At 38.3% G+C, this 17,245-nt stretch overlaps 1 long non-coding RNA gene across 44 annotated transcripts in view; it reads right to left on the bottom strand.

Moving 5' to 3' along the window:
• LOC102555978 (uncharacterized) overlaps positions 1-17,245 on the bottom strand; it is a 310,738-nt gene that overhangs the window by 201,491 nt on the left and 92,002 nt on the right. For 20 of the 44 annotated variants that reach the window (XR_015686868.1, XR_015686869.1, XR_015686862.1 and 17 more), the window contains exon 2: positions 7,333-7,397. The exons of the other annotated variants lie outside the window; for them this stretch is intronic. This is a non-coding gene — a long non-coding RNA (uncharacterized LOC102555978). The remainder of the gene's footprint in view (positions 1-7,332; positions 7,398-17,245) is intronic. 44 annotated transcript variants of the gene reach the window in all.

Genomic DNA, 17,245 nt, shown 5'->3' with positions numbered 1-17,245 from the left:
CCCTCAAAAGGATGTCTCCATCAAATCCCTCCCATTAGGGTTCAAGGAACTCTGAGGAAGACTCAGGGAATGGAGGACACCAAGAATCAAGGTCTTCTAGATACAACAGTGCTGGTGCACATATGAACTCACAGAGACTGAGGCAGCATGCACAGGACCTGCATGGGTTTGTACCACATAGGGTCCTAGAGACCTAGAGAGACACAGGTCCACATCCATTCATAGCTTCTTGCAAATGAAAACTCAGTTTTCTCCAAGAGAGTCTCACTAGGGAATCGCCACTGTTAAGAGTAGTTTCTGTGTCCAGCGGTAGATGGCCAAGTAACTCAACAGCATCTTTGTAAGTGCTTTTCCTCCTTATCTTAAGTCAGTGGTATTTTTGTATTGTTTTGTTCTTCCTACCTGATGGGTCCTTTGCATATATATACTACAGCTTCCAGTTCGGGGTTCATACGGGATTTCCTGAGCATGTGCAAGTGTGAGTCTCTGTGTCTGTACATTTCTTCTACTTTTTCTTTGGCTCTTTTTCTTGTTTGTTCTTTCATGTCCTGACGTTATTTTATTTTAATTCCTTAGATACCCATTTATTTTCTAATGAGAGCCAACACACACACACATGTATGTGTAAAACAACAATAATTAATGAGAAGTTCTTGGAGGAGCACAGGAGGAATGGAGGGGAGAAAGGGAAGGGTGGAAATTATATAAATATAGTATTTGTGTATGTGCTTCACAAAAAATAGATAAACTAAGTAAAAATACAGTTAGAATTGGTAAAATACATGGTATTATGCCATTTCTTATAAGATATGTTAAGAACCAATAAATGAAAGAAGTTACAATGTTTGGTAATATCGGGCACTCAGACCTAATATCAAACTTAAGACGGTACCTGCTCTCCTTTATTGATACTACATTTCCTTGCTGACTGCTTATGATAACAGATTTACACTGCTTAAAGGAGTTGAGGTTTTCAGTGTTTAGAAAAGTTTTCAATGTCACTTTGATTCTGAAGTAGCAAAGCCAAGATCTGACTTTAATATTTCTAATAGGAAACTGCATTCTGCTGTCTTTTGTGTGACACTACCATCCACACGAACACACTCATGAGACTCAGCAAATATTATTAACGCTCCTTAGCATGTGCTGTGTAATAAAACACTCAGGAAGTAATAAAACACTTCCGGTAGCCTGCCCCCTCCCCCTGCAAGTCTGTAAAGTGCCACCAACATGGGCTTTCACTCCTCTCCCCAAGACCGAGTATTAATAACAATGCTAGACCCTAATATGAAGGTGAGGGGTCAGTATGCCTTGCAGCTTGGCACAGATCATTCAGACGGCCATTCTGATTTTTACATTTCTGGGAGATATTCTATAAAGTGGCCATAAGAAGTGTTGTCTTAGACAACATATAAAGGGTAGATTCATACATTCTTTCTTTCTGGTTTATTTTTTGTCTTGTTTTTGTTTTGTTGTTGTTGTATTTTCTTTATGTGTTTTGTTTTGTCCCAACAATCAGAACATTGTCTCTTGGCAGTCTGCAGGAAATTAATGTTACTCCCTTCACACGCTTATGACTCACAGTGTGAAAGAAAAGAGTATATGCATTATGCATTTTCCTATTTTATCAAATGCAAAAGATTGCATTATTCAGCTGCTGCCCTATGAAGCCATGCTCGAGTAATTACTTTGCTTTAAGAATAAGAAACCATAGACATCTCTCAATATTTTACAGGAATTAGTTTCACCTGTATGAATACCGAAATCCTAGGGTGTTTGAGTTCATTAGGTAAAATGGGATGATGTTTGTATAACCTACACAAACCTTTCTGTACACTTTCAGAACAACACTTTATACAATTCAAACACTAGAATTTCTTTAACTTATTATTTGTGGAATGAAGACAGCATGGGGGGAAGTCAGCACATAGTGCAGTAACAATTCGATTTTTAGGATTTTTTTTGTTAATTATTTTATTTATTTACATTCCAAATGTTGCCCTCCTTCCTGGTCCCTCCTCCACAAGTTCTTCATCCTGTTCCCATGTCAGTTTATTGAATTTGATATGGAGAGTCAACTGAAATTGCTGGGGAACTGTGAACTTACTTTCTAATCAGGAGGCCCCATAGCAAAATGCTTGTAATGTTAGCAGTGCTGCTTGTAAACTTTATGCCATATGGGTAAGGAATCTGAAAGGTTTTTATAACATAAAGCTAGGTAGCAGCATGTATGTGTATCCATGTGTGCGTGAGCTTATGCACGCATACACACATGCATGCACACACGAGTGCAATAGACATTGTCTTATCTGGCCGGAAATACCCCAGGGATGAGATAAAAAATGCACACCACCTTACCTAGGTTGTTGATGTGAGCTCTGGGGATTGGCAAGCACTTTCCCAACTCAGGTGTCTGTCTCTTCAGCCCTGAAAGGATCTTTTATTGTTGGGATGTAGGTTTGGAACTTTAAATACATCTCACACATGAAGTGGGTATTTTGTCTCATTTAACAATTTGTAAACAAGAAGGGGACCTATGACATTTTCCAAGCTCAAGAGCCTTGACTTAGCTGAAAAAAAAAATAGTCTAAGATTGCAAACCACTGTCTAAGCAAATGGGTTACACTAATAAGAATATACATCTGGATACATCTGAAAAACAGCTTCCACTCCTAAGGCTCAGGGAACATTGGCAGAGGGGATGGACAGATTGTAAAAGTCAGAGGATCCGTGGCTTGGAAGTGAGACTGTGTCTCCCAGAAATGACAGGATTTACACCCATGAAGTCTCACCAACATGACTGCCTAAACATGAGTTGAACAAGGACATCACCAATAGACATTCCCACGTGGATTTGGACTGGGAAAGCCCAGGAGTTCTCAATCCTACACAAAGAACTGTAGTCAACTAAGAAACACTGAGAGTGAGAGACATAGGTTTCTCCTGGGAAGAGAAAACATTTGGTTAATCCAATACCAAATGCTCATCTCTGAAAATATGCACACAAGGAACATCATACAGACTGAGCAGGTTGTATTTAGGAATACACATGCATGTGTATATACATATATGTATATGTATATAGCAATTAATGAAAAATGAGGCCATGAATTTGGAAGAGAGCACAAAGGAATATATGGGAGGATCTTGATGGAGGAAAGGAGTAATTGATGTAATTACATTATAATTCCAATAATAAAAGGGAGGGGGGAAAGAATATTCATCTGCACTTTGTCCCATCAACCCAAGTCTTGGTGTCTGACACCACCCTCTCCACCCCCTACACAGGAAATCCTGCTGCATTTGTGTTCCTTCAGTCCTTCTACCCAATTAACCTTCAAGTGTTACTAATTCTACTTGATTGCCAGCTCTGCAATCTGTCTGCCGTCGCACCCCAACTGCCTGCACTTCCAGTCAGCACCATGGCCCACCTAAACAATTGCCTGGGTCTCTACGTGAGCTACCTGATCCTTTCTGCCTTTAGCCCCGCCGCTTGTTAAGTGAAAAGTCTAATCATATCACTCTCTGGCTTAATCTCTTCAATGGTTTCCTGTAGCTCTTCAGATAAAGCCCCAAGTCCATTGTACAGCTAACTGGCCCTGCAGGAGGGGCCTCGTTAATTGTCTGAGCCCCCATGTCCCTTTCCCCTTCTTCAGTCAAGTAAAACTAATTTCAACAATTCCACCGGCCCACTCTCCGACTCGTATACATGTGTAAAATACCCTCCCTTTTCAAGTTCATAACTAGGTTTTGCATCCTGATGATGGCTTGCTCTTGCTAGTTTCCTGTCTCCTACCCCAGGACGGCTTTCTTCTTTAGGATTATCCGATACAGACATCCATTTCTCAAGAGCAAGAACAGGCTCTTAGTCTCTGTTGTAGACCAGGGAAGGCGTTTCCACACTAGACACAGCCTCCATGTCTGAAAGGCTGACAGGAAGCGGGGCACAGACATTCACTGTAATACTTTTAGAATGGTAATACATGTTTAATGAAAAATATGTTCATTTCCTTTTAGTAGAATCCCAGATAAGTAGAATTAATTAGATGGATAGTCTTTGTTCCCAAGTAGGGTTGGGGTTGCTTTTTGAGTGGGCTATTTTGAATCATTTTTACTATAGTCGGTATCCTCAAATCGTCTGTGCTAAATGAAAGCTAGGATCTCACAGCAATGGCTGGGATGCAGCTCAGTGGTAGAGAACACTTGAATACTCAGTGTGCTGGGCAAATTCCCGGCGCCACAAAGCCAAACCAAACATAAAACAGACAACGTCTTCTGAAGAGCTAGCCATGCATATAATCTATCTGATCTGGTTTTTGTTTTTTTGTTTTCTTTTGTTTTTTTATGCACAAAGTACATTCCTACTATAACCAGCATTCTCTTCCTTTTTGTATGTGTTAATTATCTTTTTGTTTCTAAAATTTTATTCATACTATGGTTGTTTCATGATGTTATAAAATAGCATTGTGCTGGTGTGATATAGTGGAGACATTCTCATGTAACTTCTTGTTGAGAGTCAGTCATATTGCTGGATGTTGCTGTTGGTTATCTGGTCTGACTATATCTTCTCTCTTTGTTTGTTTGTTTGTTTGTTTGTTTGTTTTGTTTTGTTTTCAAGACAAGCTTTCTCTGTATAATTGTCCTGGTTGTCCTGGATCTCAGTTTGTTGTCCAGGCTGTCTTTGAACTCAGAGATTCACTATGTTTTTCACTGTGAAAGTTCAAAGGTGAGCTTTAAACCTTTAAATGTCCTATATTCTGTAATCCATTAGACTATAATATTTCATATACACTGTAATCCATTAGACTATAATATTTCATATACACAGTGTAAAGGAAGGCATTACACACACCATGTGTGCAATCATGACTGGTAACTGAACAACAGCAATCCTACTGCAACTATCTATGTCAACCCCCTTCTCCTTTCGCTTAATTTGCTCAAATATTTTGGAGATTTACCAGGTGTTGGTCACTGTCTGCGACAGTTATGTTGGAATAGTGAACAGAAAAACAATTGATGTATGGATCTTCTCATGGTACAGAACTGCTTGTGAGCTCAGGATAGAAGTCTGTTACAGAACACTCCCTTTGTTATGCTGTACCCTAGCTCTAATCGCTAGCATGGGAAGACAGACTGTATTTTAAAGTTACTCTTCTGAATTTAGGTCCATCCTTCTCCTTAACCTTACAGTTTTATTATGTAACTATGACTCTCCAAACTGTTTATTGGTGAGCTTATGCTAACACCACATGTGTTCTTGTAAGCTTCTTTAGCACTTAATGTTCTTATACTGGAAATAGTAGTCTATTTATCTTTAGTCCCTGAGGTTTTCTACTGTGTGTCTATGTCAGAGTTTATCCATCTCCTTGCTTCTGAAGGTTTCAGTGTCTTTAGATTTTCACTCTTGCGAACAACGCTTCTATAAAATGTGCTGCATAAATATATTCAATTTTTACTGTGTGCAATTTATCCTTGGATTTATCTCAGCATACCTTTCATGCAATGTTTTTGATCTGACACACAAATATGGACGGCACACTTGTGTTGGATAAAGCTGGGCCTTAAGTAGGGATATATGCCTGTTTTAATAGCTGCTGTTGGAAGATTGTCAGAAGTGCTTATGTGCTTTGTGCTTCTACCACAGTGCTTTTGCAGAAGATGTTCTAGTCCGGTCAGCCTGAAGATGAATGCTAGTGGTGATAATGACTTAAGCAGACATGCACAGATTATTTGATGGTGTCTTTCATGATACAAAGTTCAACACTTTTGCCTGCTTTGTTAATTGCTACATATTATGTACTCATTTCTTGTTGATATAGGTCTTCTGCACTGACTATTCTAATGCTTACTGAGGAGAGATAGCACAGTGATTTAGATTTGTGTTGTCCTGATGTTTCATAACATTGGACATCACTCCATGTGCATTTGGGCCATCTGCATCTCTTCTTAGAGGTGAAGTGTCCAGTTCAGTTCTTTGCCCACTTTTATGTTTACTTAGTTTGCCACTGTGCTAGAGTGCGTGCCGCAGTTATGGGGTATACATGAAGGTCATAGAACGACTTATGAGAGTTGGTTCTCTCCTTTGACCATGTTAGGCTTGGAGATTGAACAACTGGCTTGGAAGCATGTGTCTCTACCTGTTGAGCTATCTTGCCAACCCCAATTTCACAAGTTTTGAATAAGGACTTCTGTTGTTGCTGTGGCATTTTGGGAATACTCTTTTCAGAATACCCTTTCCAAATATATGATGTAAAACATATAAATATTTTCTCACATGCTGTGGGTGGTACTTCTTATTCGGTGGATAATACCTTTGATGCACAAAATTTTTAATGTAGTCCAGTTTCTCAAACTTCTATACCATTGACTGTATATTTTGTACCTAGAAACCAAATTCAACCACATGAAGCTTTAGTTTTCTTCTCAGAGTTGCATTGATTCTATATTTAGAAATTCGATCCATTTTCAGTTCAGTTTTTGTACAGAAAAATATCAAATTTCATATGGACAACCAGTTTTTCTCTATCTTTTTTTAAAGGACAGTCTTAGTGCATTTGTCAAAATCATTTATAAAAGGTCTTTTGTGTGTGTGTGTGTGTGTGTGTGTGTGTGTGTGTGTGTGTAAACATATTAAGGCCAGAGGATAACCTTATGTGTACTTACACAGGTACAATCCACCTCTTTCTATTTTTTTAGACAGTGTCTCTCACTGGCCTTGAGATTACCAAGTAGCTAGCTGACTAGCTAGTGAACCTGGGAGATATTCCTGTCTCTACCCTCTCAGTACTAGGATTGCAAACATGGCCATTACTTCTCATCTTTGTTCAGAGAGTTTGGGGTAACTGAACTCAGTTCTTTATGCTTCCAAGGCAAATGATTACAAACTGAGCAGTCTCTCTAGTTCCTGCACAGGTTATTTCTGAATACTCTGAATCTATTTGGTCTATGTTATAGTGATAATTTTATGCCTATATTGGTTACTTTACATTGGTCATAAGTTTTGACATCAGAAGATGGACTTCCTCCAGATTTGTTCTTTTTTGAGATCATGTTGAGCATTCAGTAATGGTCAACATTTCAAGGGTCCATAAATGTTTTAAGGTTGCTTTTCTATTCTTAAGGGAAATTTCAAGGGGATTTTGATAAGAGTTGTAGAGACTGTTAATAAACATTGGTTAGTGTGGACATTCTAACAATATTAAGTTTTCTAATCCAGGAATATGGATACACTTCAATTTTCAATCTTCATTTATTGGTTTCAGTAATTTTCATTATTAGTCCTTCATTATTAGTCCTTGTGGTTGAGTTATTATTAAATATTTTACTTACAAAATGGCAGCTTACAGAATTGGAAAAGCTCTTCACCAACCCTACATCCAACAGAGGCTTGATATCTAAAATATATAAAATACATAAAAGCGTCAAGAAATTAAACACCAACAAACCAAATAACCCAATTTAAAAATGGGATACAGAGAATTCTCAACAAAGGAGTTTCTAATGGGTGAGAAGCAATTAAAGAAATGCTCGATGTCCTTAGTAAAAAGGGAGATGCAAACCAACACTACTCTGGTATTCCATCTCACGTCTACCAGAATGGCTGTGATTAAATACTCAAGCGATAGCACATGCTGGCAAGGATGTGGAGCAAGGAGAAGACTCCGCTATTGCTGGCAAGAATGCAAACTTGGACAACCACTTTGGAAGTCAATCTGGCTGTTTCTCATAAAACTGGAAGTAGCTCCACCTCAAGACCCAGGTAAGCCACTCCTGAGCGTATGTACAAAACATGCTCCACCGTACCAGAAGGACACCTGCTCAGCTATCTTCAAAACAGCGTTATTTGTAATTGTCAGAAACTGGAAACAATCCAGATGTCCCTCAACTGAAGAATGGATAAAGAATATGTGATACATTTACACAATGGAATAGTACACCTAATGACTCTTTGCCAAACTCCTTTGAACTAATCTACTAGTTCTAATAAATGTGTTGTTTTTATTTTTCATAGATCCCTTAAGAGTGTCTAGAAAATCATGTCATCTACAAACAGGTATAAGCTTACTTCTCCCTCCTTACTCGGGATATGTGTTTTTCCCTTAAGTTGTAAGGCATTGGCCACTAGACATTATGTTGCCCATAAAGTTTTCATGCATAGCATCCATTATGGGAACATGCATTCCCTGTATCCTCACAGCTGAGTGGTATCATGACATGGTGCCAAGTTTAAAGGATTCAAATGCCTTTCTCCATCAACTGAGATGACCATGGTGTATTTTCCTTCCCTCTGCCAATGTGATGATTCATATATTAACACACCTTTGCATTCTAGAAATTAACCCCACTCGGCCATAGTCTGTAGACATTTAATATGTTGCTGACCTCACTTAGCTAGTATTTTCCTAGGAATTTCTGAATTCAAGTCTTAAAGGAATATTGAACTATACTTTTATCTTGGGGCATCTTTCTCTGGCTTTGATGTCAAGGTAACGGCCTCATAGGGCATATCTAGACATACTGCTCCTTTTCAGTTTTGTTTGTCTTATAAAGTTTAGGAAGGACTTGTATAAGTTCTTCCTTCACAGTTTTGTGTCATCCACAAAGACAGCCTTTTGATCTAGTTTCTTTGGGGGGGGGTTGTAGTACTCATTCAATCTCCTATCTAGTAAAAAGATCTGTTCAGTTTTAGATTCTGTTCTTTATATTTCCCCACGATTTGGTAGGTCTTCTATTTCTAAGAATTTTTCCTTTTGATGTGGGTTATCTGGTTTATGGGTAGCCCTTTGTTTCCCCCATGGAATGACCAGCAGTGTCCTCGGTTTCTAACTAGTGTAATTTGAGTCTTCTCTTACTCCATGGAGCTAAATGCTTACCAGGCTTCTTGATCTTCTCAAATAATCACCTTCAGCTTTGACGATTTTTTTTCTGTTGTTCTTTTAGTTCTCTGTTTTCTCTTTGCTCTAATCTTTATTATTTCCTTCCTTCTGATAGCTTTGAGTCTGTTATTTTCCTAGTTCCTAAAGTTGGTAAATTAGATCATTGATTTGAGGTCTTCTTTATCTGTTAATAGCACACATTCACAGGCAGTATATCCATAGCAGCATACTAACCAGGACTGACCCTACTTAGCTTGCAAAATCCAGGCAAGATTGCACACCTTCAGAGTGATGTGGCCATCCATGTTCGTTAATTTCTAAGTGTTTTTTTTTCTTGTGGTTCTTCCTTTAGTCCTTGGTCATTTAAGAGTGTATAGTTTAATTGCCACATATTGTTTAATGTTTCTGCTGTTTCTTCCATAAGTAGTTTCTAATATTGTTCTGTCATAGTTAGAGAAAATACTTTGTGTTCTATCTATTTTCAAAACTCTATTAAAGAGTGATGCACATCCAAAACCCCACCTCTTGATAGCCTGAAGAAGGAGTCTGCAGTAAGCATGAACTGAATAAATATAAAGATCTTATTGCTGAAAAAAATGTTAACATTCAATTTGGAGCATAGCATACAGTCTGTCTTGTGAAAGGATCATGTGCATTTAAAGTAGTTAACCAATGAGGGGAGAGACTTCTCTCATTTTGCTGTCATGTGCCTCATAGATTTTTGCCTGCCTTTTTTCTGCCTTTCAGGCTTTAGTTGATTTCTCATAGTGAATGTTGGGATTTCTTTCTCATTTTCTTAATTCCTTCCACCACTGGGTCTGTTTCCTGGCTTTGTTCTACCTTCCAATACACTGATGAAGTCTTCCATCTGACCAAATCTTCTCCTGAAACTCTATAATGGATTTTTCATTTCAGCCATACTTAACTTTTAGATTTTTATCTTAATGTGCTCTGTTTACTGATTTCTATTTTTCTTGACTTCTTCCACATCTCTGAGCTCTTAAAGACATTTTAAGCATCTCTAGCTAGATGCTGAATTCTTAAGTCTTCTTCATGGTCAATTTTTAAATTTTTTGTGCGCATGTTTTGGTTTTTTTGTTTTGTTTGTTCATATATTTTTTGATTTATGGCTGAAAACTGGACTTTTGAGCCTAAAAAACCAGTGATGGTAGAAATCAGATTCTCTTCCTCCTTGAGGCCTGATAGCTTTTATTACTAAATTTGATGTAGTTTTAATTTACTATGGGTTCACTATATGCCTAGGACCAGCTGAGGACTAACCTTAAGGTCTCCTCTCATCCTTTATTACTCTGCACTTCCTGCAAGCATGCAAGCCACTTTCCAATGTTGCCCATGGATTTCGATACTGTAGGTTTTTTCTTTTTAGTATGTATCTCAATTTTATTATCATTATTAGTTTGTAGTTGATATTCAGTCTAATGAGTTTCAGTAAGACATTTTCACGTGTATGTAACACTGTAATTCACTCATTTTCTCCTCCACTTTATTTGTTCTATCCTACCTCCTTCTCCCATTAATTCCCTTTCTCATCCTGTGCTTGTTAGTTTTTGTCAACATGATACAAACTGGAGTGACCCAAGAAGACAGAACCTCAACTGAGGAGTTGCCTCCGTCAGATTGGCTTGTAGGCAAGTCTGTGGTGTATTGATTAGGGTGATCCATGGGGGAAGGCCCAGACCTCTTTGGGCAGTGCTGCCCTTTGAGATGGTGGTTCTGGGAGGTATAAGAAAACAGGCTGAACTGGGAAGGTTGGCACATTCCTTTACACTCAGACACTTGGGAGGCTGAGGCAGTCAGATCTCAGAGTTCAAGACCAGCCTGGTATACATAACAAGTTTCCAGATAGCCAGGGCTTCATTGACCTTGTAGAAGAGAAGGAGAAGAAGGAGGAGGAGGAGGAGGAGGGAGAGGAAGAGAAGGAAAGGAAGGAGAAGAAGAAGGAGAAGGAAAAGAAGGAAAAGAGGAGGAGGAGGAGGAGGAGGAGAAAGAGTCGGAGGAGAAGAAAAGAAGGAGAAGAGGAGCAGAAGGAGAAGGAAAAGGGGGAGAAGGGAAAGGAGAGGAAAAGAAGGAGAAGGAGAAGAAGAAGGAATAAACTGTATGAAGTAAGCTAACAAGAGGCATCCCTCCATGGCTTCTGCTCAGGTTTTGCATTCAGGGTTTTGTTGTGAGTCCCTGCCCTAACTTACCTTGATAATTGACTTTAACCTATAAGATACAATAAATCCTTTCCTCCCCAAGTTGGTTTTGGTCTTTGTTTGATCACAGCAACAGAGAAGCAAAGTAGAATACATTCTAATGTTCATCAGAGTCACAAGGTCTTCCCTCTTAGCTCCTTTGTATTGTTTGCTCTTGAAAACATCCCCTTCTAATTATATATCATAAGTATAAACAATTAAATCTAAGATATCTGTATGAGAGAAAACACATGTGTCTTTTAGAGTATAATTTATTTCTCTTAACATCATTGTGTCTTATTTAATATACTTTCTATATATCTTTTGATTCCATTCATTTTAAAGATTAAATAAAATCCCACTGTGGATACCTACCACTTGTTTTGTCCATTCATGTAGTGATGGACAACTAGACTGATTCCATATCTTCGCTATTCTGAATAATGTAGCAGTGTTCTTTTAGACATCATTCATGTGTAGAGATGTGTCATATGGCATTCTACTTTACATTTTAAATGTTCCTTATTCTTTATTGTTTTGTGTAGTTATACAATGAAATGTGATCATATCTACTCTTTCCCAGTTTCCTCTCAACTTCCCAGATATACTTTAGCATGTCCCCCTCCCAACATCATATTTCTATCTTTTTGCTTCCTGGCCTGTTTTTGAATAGTACACTAAGTCCAGTTAATGTTAGCCATAAGTACATGAGTATGGAGCCAGTCACTAGAATCTAGGAGGTCTACACATGTCCACATCATCAAAAAGAATGATTTTGCCTCCCGCAACATCTATCCACTGCCAGTAGCCCCTCAGTAATGGGTAGGACTTGGAAATCATCTACCCCATCTAGGTTGGGATTTTGTCTGCTTAATCTTGTCCAGATCATTTGCAGGCAATCCCTGCTGCTTGAGTACAATACCCATGTCAGGTCGAGGAGACAGAATCCTACAGTACTCCTCCCCCACATCTTCGAATTTGTATGTTTCCCATCTTCTGTTTCAGAGTGTTCCCCAAACCTAGGTTATGGGTGGGTAATAAGAGTACTTGGCCTCTGATTCTTAGCACTTTGGCCAGTTAGGCATCTCTACATTGACTTCTTCCCACTTTAACCAAGAAAAAGGAGAAGGAGAAGGAGAAAAAGGAGAAGGAGAAGCTTCTCTGGGCCATGATTAGAAGCAGCTAGATCTCTGAGTATAAATACAAATATTTAGTAGAGATTTTAACAAAATGAGTATTTGGCAAATTTCTACCATGGGGCTCTTGTCCATGTAACTAAGATTACAAAGTATGAAATTCCCCACTGTGGAGCTGGCCTCAAATCCAATCAGAAAGTAGTTAGCTACCCCATACCCCAGAACAGCGATGCCATTATAGACCATGCCACTATTGCATCAGTGGACATATCTGAATAGTCTGTCACTATTTTAGGACACAGAGTCTAGTGCTAATGCCTTTTCTCCACTAGCAATCTACATACCACTTTCCAAAACTATGAAAACTAGCCAGCAAGGAGGAAGATTCTTAGTGGATTTGAGATTAATTTCTAAATGTTTTACCATGCAGCTATGGTGGATAATCAAGGGCAATGGCAGTAGCCAGTATAATTTTGGAGACCTCCAGAGCCTCCTTGACTTGTAATTTATAAGGAGATAGCTCATGCTTTGTGTGCAACTTTCACTTAATGACCCATGTCTTCTAAGAGGGACACTATCCACCATGAAGGGTAATGCTACTTTAACTTTTTTTAATGCATTGCACTTGGAAATTAGCTAAATAACTAATGGGTATCGTAGGACGTTTTCCTAGATACTTACTTTTGGTCAAGCCACCAACTCCTCCTTTCTCATATATTCCTCTCCCTATCCCTGCTTAATCCTTTTAACCCCAGAAACTCCTCCTCTTATTTTATTTTATTGTCCACCCAATTATTACTTTAATTGGAATGTGAAACAAATGCATCCGTAGAGCTTTTCACAACTTCTCCTTGGCTCTGCCCTCCACCCCCAACTTGTACACTCCTCCCTGCTTAAGCCTTTCTAGCCTAGTACTCTGCTCTCAACTTTTATTTTACCCACACGACCCCCTCCCATTGCTTGCCTTTCTCTGAAAAGTATACTTTCTATTTCCCTGGCTTCCACTTATGCTTTAAGTTAAACACAGAACAAAAGATTTGAAGTTGGGCCTGCTTATGAAAGAGCGTGTGGTATGTGTGGTTTGTCTTTCTGGATCTGAGGGTTACTTCACTTGGCATAATCTTTTTACCAGTTTCATCCATTTGCCTGCAAACTTCATTGTTACGATTTTTTTATTCCTGAGTAATGCTCCTTTGTGCATGTGTACAACATTTTTCTTATTCATTTATCTACTGATGGATATTTAGGTTGATCCTGTTTTCTAGATATTGTGAGTAGAGCAGATATGAACATGGATGTGCAAGTGTCCCTTTGTAGTATAGAAAGTCTGTTGGGTACATGCCCTTGAGTGGTGTAGTTGGATCACATAGGAGTTCCATTTCTATTTTGTTAAGAATCCTCCAGATTGATTCCCAAAATGGCTCTACTGGTTTTCCATACAGCAAGCAGTGCTCAAGTTTGCCACATTCAACCTAGCATTTACCATGACGTGTATTCTTGATCTTGTCCATTCTGACTGGTGTGAGGTAGATTCTTAAAGTAATTTTAATTTTAATTTCCCTGATGGCCAAGGATATTGCCTTAGTTTTCTTTCCATTGCTGTTATTAAAAACACGGATCAAAACAAACTTCGGACAAACAGGGTCTACTTTTTGTTACACATGCAGGGTCACATTCCATTGAGGGAAACCGTGACAGTAACTCAAAACAGGAACCTGGAGATAGCAACTGAAGCAGAGACCATGGAGGAAAGTTTCTCCCGGCTTTCTCAGTTACTTTCTTATACACTCCAGGACAATCTCCCCAGGGATGGTCCCACATACAGTGTATTGGATCCTTCCACATCCATCATCAACCAAGAAAATGCCCCTGCAGATCTGCCTACAGGCCAAACTGATGAAGAAATTTTCTCAACTGAGGTTCATTCTTCTCAGATGACTCTATATTGCATCAACTTGACAAATAATTAACCAACATAGATGTTAAGCATTTAAAAAAATTGTTCCCTGGTTATATTTATTTCTTCTTTTGAAAGTTTTCCTTTTAGTTCTATAGTCCATTTTTAAATTATGGTATTTAACAGAGGTGAATGCCAGCAGCAAACCACTGAACTGAGAACAGGACCCCCGTTGAAGGAATCAGAGAAAGAACTGGAAGAACTTGAAGGGGCTCGAGACCCCATATGAACAACAATGCCAAGCAACCAGAGCTTCCAGGGACTAAGCCACTACCTAAAGACTATACATGGACTGACCCTGGACTCTGACCTCATAGGTAGCAATGAATATCCTAGTAAGAGCACCAGTGGAAGGGGAAGCCCTGGGTCCTGCTAAGACTGAACCCCCAGTGAACTAGACTGTTGGGGGGAGGGCGGCAATGGGGGGAGGATGGGGAGGGGAACAACCATAAAGAAGGGGAGGGGTAGGGGTTAGGGGGATGTTGGCCCGGAAACCGGGAAAGGGAATAACACTCGAAATGTATATAAGAAATACTCAAGTTAAAAAAAAATAAAATAAATAAATAAATAAAAAAATAAAAAAATAAACAATTCAAAGGAAAAAAATTATGGTATTTGTTTTCTTAATGTTTAGTTGCTTTAGTTCTTTGTATAATCTGAACTCAAATCCCCTGTTAGATAAACTCTGGCAAAGGTGTTTCGTCATTCTGGGGCCGCCTCTTCACTCAATTGACAGTTTCCTTTGCAATCCAGAAGACTTCAAGTTTCACGAGACCCTGTTTGTCAGTTGCTGGTCTTGTTTTATGTGCTTTTCTATCAGAGCCTGATTTAGAAAGCATTTACCCATGCCTATAAGTTGAAATATACTCTCCCACGTTTTCCTTCTATGTTAGGGTCTTTAATCCATTTGGAGTTGGGTTCTGTACAGGGTGAGGCGTAAGATCTAGTTTCATTTTTCTGCATTTTGAAATCCAGAATTTCCAGTATCATTTGTTGAAGATGGTGTTTTTTCTCCAATGCAAATTTCTAGCATCAAAATGAGGTAACTGTAGTTGCATGGACTTATATCTGAGTAGTCAATTCTATTCCATTTATCTGTGTCTGGTTTTGCACTAGTGCCATGCTGTTTTTCTTATGATGGCTCTGTAGTACAATCTAAAATCAGGTTGGTAATATCGTCTACCTTCTTTTTGTTAAGGATTTCTTTGACTCTCCTTGGTCTTTGTGCTTTCATATAAAATTTTGGATTGTGTTTTCTATGTCTGTGAAGGATGGAATTGAAATTCTGATTGGGATTGCATTTAATCTATATAGATTGCTTTTGGTAGGATGCTTGTTTCACAGTACTCTATCTTCCAATCCATGAAATACCTTTCATCTTCCTTGGTTTCTTTTTTTTGATGTCTCAAAAATCTCAATCTAGAGGTATTTGATTTTCTTCATTTCCTAGTTATATTTATTCCCATATGCATGTGTATGTGTGTGTGTGTGTGTGTGTGTGTGTTATAAATGGGATTGTTTCCCTAATTTTTTTTCTCAGTTGAAGGCATACAATTTTTGCAACCTACTTTTAATAAATGTCCAACTGCTCCTCTTGCCCACCACCCACCAGAGGTAGTGAAAGAGACAAGTTATTAAAATATAGGGGAAGTAGACATGTTTAGCATTGCATTGTAAAAGTCAACTTGTGGTAACTCTGCCATAAGAGAGAAACACCAAAGAACTGCTAATGAGGTTCCTGTAGTGGCGGCTTTCCATTTCAGTAAGGTTTCTTCAGAATTGAACTACAGCTTCTAGTTCATGTATGTCTGTATGCCTACAGGACTAGACTGAAGCTGCTGGTTCAGGTGTGGTATCTGTCTGCCTAGAGAACTGGTTTGCAGCTGCTGAGTCATATTTGGTGTTTGCTACAGGACTGAACTGCTGCCCCAAAAGAGCTATTGCGAAACAGATTTCAATCACTGTATAAAAAAGAAGTACAGAGAGTGGTTACAGTTGTCTTTTCCTTATTTCCGTGGAAATCCTTTGAAGGTTTTCTCCATTTATTACTATGTTGGTTATAGTTTTGTCATAAATAGCTTTTGTTATATTGAGGTATATTCCCTTTTCTCCTAGACTATGACTTTTATCATGGAAGAACGTTTGATTTTGTCAAAGACTTTTTCTCTGTCTATTGAGATGACCGTAACATTTATTGATTTATAAGTTTTGTACCATCAAGTTGATAAAGTAAATTTGAACATGGTGAATGAGCTATGTAATGTGATTGTTAAGTGTTTTATTAAGAATTTTTGTGGGACTGGAGAGATGGCTCAGTGGTTAAGAGCACCCGACTGCTCTTCCAGAGGTCCTGAGTTCAATTCCCAGCAACCACATGGTGGCTCACAACCATCTGTAAAGAGATCTGATGCCCTCTTCCGGTGTATCTGAAGACAGCTACAGTGTACTTATATATAATAAATGAATAAATAAATCTTTTTTAAAAAAGAATTTTTGTACCTTTTTTCATCAGAATGATTATTCTGTAATTTTCCCTATTTTGTAATATCTTAGGGTAATATTGGCTCCAGAAAAGAAAAATATGAAAGGTTTCCCTGTTTTTTTTATTTTACAGATTAATTTGGTGTTCATTATTCTTCAAAGGACTGGTAGAATTCTTCGATGACTCTATTTGGTCTTGGGCATATTTTTAGTCATGAGATTTTTGCTACTGCCTCAATCTCATTGCTGGTTGTAGATCTGTTTAAATTATTTCATCTTGATTTAATTTTGGTATATCATGTATATCTAAAAAAGTTCAACCATTTCTTTTAAATTTTTCAGTTTAATGGCGTATATATACATTTTTAAGGTACATAGTCATGATTTTTTTAAAATGTCATGGTGTCTGTTGTAATATCTCCCTTTCATCTCTAATTTTATTGATCTGGGCCTTCTCATTCTTACTTTCAGTTGATTAACTAAACATTTGGTAATCTTGTTTGTGTTTTCAAAGACAGGCACATTATTTCATTACTTGTTTGCATTGTTTTGTTGGTTTGTTTCTGTTTCATTAATTTCTGTGCTAATTTTGCTTAT

This window comes from Rattus norvegicus, chromosome 4 (assembly GCF_021556685.1).
Source record: "Rattus norvegicus strain SHRSP/BbbUtx chromosome 4, alternate assembly SHRSP_T2T, whole genome shotgun sequence".
NCBI lineage: Eukaryota > Metazoa > Chordata > Mammalia > Rodentia > Muridae > Rattus > Rattus norvegicus.
The sequence above is the reverse complement of the archived record's forward strand: the minus strand, read 5'-3'. Positions and strand labels throughout refer to the sequence as shown.